The following is a 4,024-nucleotide window of genomic DNA, read 5'->3' on the forward strand; positions in this document are numbered from 1 at the left end:
TTTATAGATGAGGAAGCAGGCCCAAACAGGCTCTGTCGTTTGTTTAATATACTCCCTCTAGAGGGAATTTGGATTAGAATCCAGATTTTTTCTGGTTCCAAAGCTCTTGACCTTTCTAAACATCACAAGGTGTTGTGTAATTGAATTCAGATCTAGGCCCCTCTGTGAAAGATCTAAGCCATCTCATTGTCTCTTTCTTTACATGTAGAAAAATCATATGGTGCAAAATTACATGTTTGATGTAATTGGTGGGAAACCACAAGCCAAGGAAGCTAATCATTCTCTGTAGTATGGCTCCTTTATTAATTCTAATTCATCAGCAGGTGATTTCCCATCTAGCATATGGGGATTCACATGACAACACAAATGTAACATGTAAAAGGGTCACTTTATTAATTACAAAAATTTGCGTCCTCCAATATCAGCCAGGAATTAAGGAATTCAGTGGCCAGGCAGCACTCTAAATCTGATTACCCATCATTCAGTATGGTTTGAACTCATTCCTCAAATCAGTGTTCCTCCTCCCTTCTACCTCTATCCCGGTGAATATTACACCCATTTTCCTGTAACTACAAAAGCGAGAAATGCCCACTGCTTTGTTGCACATCAGTTTCATGACTTTTTGCATATGGGAAGTCAGTCAGTCTGGCTCAGGTTCAAGTTCTCTGACAGTTCCGACTCCTTGGACCCGGGACTGGAATCCTAGCATCAGTCCTCACAGAAAAGCAGCAGCCTCCCACTGATTTCTGGAACGTGCATTCCCAAAGACAAGATGGCCATCACTTGTCACAGGCTGGCCGTGGGACTCTGTTCCAACATGCGGATGCAGGCAAGCACATCAAAAAGGGAACCTGCTCCCAAATCTGTCATACCATGTGTACTCAGTGACTTGCCAGTCATGTCTGTTGAGATGTGGAGAGAAGAGAGATATGTTGTATATGGTTACTAGGTCCTGCCCACACCGCTTTATGAAAAGTCTGTTCATACTGTAAAGCTGTAAGCCTCTCACAAATACTGCTCTGCTATTTCATTAAGCACAGCCGGGAGATGGCTGTCAGTAGCCAGGAGGTGAAGAATGAAGATGTTTACAAAGCCTGAAGCAACATGTTGCATTTACCAAGCCTTCATATGTCAGGCTGGCATCACCATATCCTCCAGCCCTAACCTGTCTGCATAAAAATCCCCTGCCCGAAAATCCTGTCCCTTTGGAATACGTGCCCTGTGTTACACACCATGCTGTGCCGAAGTGACTTACCCAGGCTGGAGACAGATTGATGCCTGCACCTGCCCATTCACACCCATCAGTGTGATGCCACCCTGGTAGTGCGAGTCCAAGCTCCTCTATTCCATCCACGTGGTCATCCTTAGAACAACCATGGCTGTCTGACCGCAAAGAAACAGAAAGAGCCACTGGTAAAGCTTGGGCTTGACCATTTGCATTTTTAAACACAAAGCCTTGGGGCACCTGGGTGGTCAGTGGTTAAGCGCTGATTCCAGGTTTCGGCTCACATCATGATCTCACAGTTCCGAGGTTTGAACTGCACTGCCACGCGGAGCTTGCTTGGGATTCTCTCTTCCCCTTTGTCTCTGCGCCTCACCTGCTGGCTCCCTCTCTCTCACACTCTCTCTCTCTTATCTGTGTCTCTCAAAATGGATAAATCAAAAAAATTACTTTAATAAAAATAAAAACACAAAGCTTTAGGAAAAGTCTGCCTCCTTTTTTAGTATCTGTAAATTCACATTTCCAGTGACCTCTCCATTCTTGCACCTTTGTAAAAAAGCAGAAACAGTCTTTTTTAAAAAACCGGGAAAGTTTTACTGCATAGCATGGTCGTTGAAGGCAAATTAGAAAAAGGAAAAGAAGAAAAATGAATCCCTGACATCCCACCAGCCACTCGTCATTCTTCAATTTATATAGGTTTTTACTTTTTTTCAAAAACCTGAAGTAATAGTGGCTATGAGGTCTGCTGACCTCTTCTGCTTCGTATTAAATCACAAATATATTTCAATGTCTATTAATATACTTGTGCAGTATTGTTCATAATGGCTGCGTGGCACTTCATTTTATGGGGAGCTATCTCGCTTTGATTCACGTGCACGTGCGTCATGGCAGAGGGCCTCCGAGGCAGACGACTGGGTCGTCCCACCAGTTCTCAGCTGCCTTATGCCTGAGTTCATTTAATTTATCCCCACACTTCCTTTCATCCCCTCTCCCACTCTCTAGGCAGCCATGTTAATTCATGGTTTATCTTTTGTGTTCTTACAGAATACTGGTATATTGTTTTGTATGTGTGTCTTTTTAATTTATAAAAATGATCATGCCAATATGTCATTCTGGGTTTGTTTTTTCCCCATCAAGCTCTCTATGTTGGTTCACAGACTGACCCCTGTGCCTGAAGGGGGAGGAGAAACAGAAGACAGTGGCAGACCACCCCAGATCGGTAGGTGGCAGGTTTAATGAGCAGGGAAACTTGGTGGCCACGAGGCAAGTAGATTGCTATGCCCATATGTCAGAGTCTTAAAAGTTTATACTAGAGGTCGTAACTGGGTTTAGTCATGTGTACCATCCAGATCAACAGAATGTTGCTTTCTTAAGGCTCCTCGTGGAAACCAGCTCCCACTGTGGGAATGGTGAGGGGAGCGTGCATTCCAAGGACCGGGGAGGGCATGAGGAGCCTCTCATTGCCCAGATCCAGCTCATGGGTCAACCAGTAGTCCTGTCCTCTTGATGAGGGTAACAACACTCAATGTTGTGGAGATGTGAAATTTTCTTGAGAAATATATCCTAGTAGAATTCGTGGATCACATACTGTATGTTACTAATTGGTGTCAGAGAGTCCTAGAATGCCTATGCCTGTCTATGTCTGTAAGCCATGAATGCGGTTCCTACAAACCCACATCCCACCAGTGCTGTTATCTAGGTCTTCCTAACAGAAACCTTTATCTCATTTTAAGTTGTATTTCTCGAATTCCTAGTGACACCAACAGGTTTCTAATGTTATTATCCCATCCAAGAATATAGAACATCTCCCCATTTGTTCAGATCATTCCCTAATTTAGTTAGACCTCTGTTTATTGTTGGCTGTTTAGGTTGTTTCCAAAGACCAGATGAAGAGTAGTAGGGACACCCAAGCTGTTTATAAAGCCCATGAACAAACATGAAAGGAGGAGTAGAGAGATGACTACTCCAGTGGCCACCTGTCTTTTGCTTACCTTTGTAAGCTTTAATACCTTGTCTTGAACAGTCAAATACTTAGAGAATGTTATCCAAATTTGGCGGGATGAGAGGAGGAAGTTCAATGAAGTTCACTGTTTAATCTTTCATGAACAATAATGGCTTTTAAAAATAGTAGATTAGTTCTTTCCTTTTTCAAGATCCACATTATTCAGTAAGTGGTTTCATATTGTAAGTAGATAGGATGGAACGGGAGTGGGGGCAGGGGGGGCGTGTGGGAGAGCAGGCGAGCTTAGCAGCACAGTCTTGTGGCCTGGTAGTTGTGGCAAGAGACTAACAGGTTTTCTGCCCAGGATGTCTCACCCTGGGATTTGAAGACTTCTTAGCCCCTTATTCCCATTTTGTTACAAAATTTCCTCTTGTAGAAAATGGAGCAGTTCTGTGCTCGCTTCGGCAGCACATATACTAAAATTGGAACGATACAGAGAAGATTAGCATGGCCCCTGCGCAAGGATGACACGCAAATTCGTGAAGCGTTCCATATTTTTACCCAAAGCAATCTACACATTCAATGCCATCCCCATCAAAATTGCACCAATATTCTTCTCCAAACTAGAACAAACTATCCTCAAATTCATATGGAACCACAAAAGACCCCGTTTAGCCAAAGTTATATTGAAGAAGAAAACCAAAACAGGAGGCATCACAATCCCAGACTTTAGCCTCTACTACAAAGCTGTCATCATTAAGACAGTATGGTATTGGCACAAAAACAGACACATAGACCAATGGAATAGAATAGAGAATCCAGAGCTGGGCCCACAAATGTACGGTCAATTAATTTTTGAC

General features: G+C 43.2%; 1 protein-coding gene and 1 non-coding gene across 2 annotated transcripts in view; one reads left to right on the forward strand and one right to left on the reverse strand.

Moving 5' to 3' along the window:
• Positions 1-369: 369 nt before the first annotated feature.
• CD180 (CD180 molecule) overlaps positions 370-4,024 on the reverse strand; it is a 21,261-nt gene continuing 17,606 nt past the window's right edge. Inside the window, exons 4-5 of the mRNA XM_029942363.1 lie at positions 1,256-1,383; positions 370-902 (exon numbers count right to left, since the gene is read on the reverse strand). The gene's annotated coding sequence lies outside the window, so the exon portion shown is untranslated. The remainder of the gene's footprint in view (positions 903-1,255; positions 1,384-4,024) is intronic.
• LOC115295022 lies at positions 3,617-3,723 on the forward strand. The gene has a single exon (XR_003910256.1). It is a non-coding gene; the product is annotated as a U6 spliceosomal RNA (small nuclear RNA).

Source organism: Suricata suricatta, chromosome 6 (genome assembly GCF_006229205.1).
Source record: "Suricata suricatta isolate VVHF042 chromosome 6, meerkat_22Aug2017_6uvM2_HiC, whole genome shotgun sequence".
Taxonomy (NCBI): Eukaryota; Metazoa; Chordata; class Mammalia; order Carnivora; family Herpestidae; genus Suricata; species Suricata suricatta.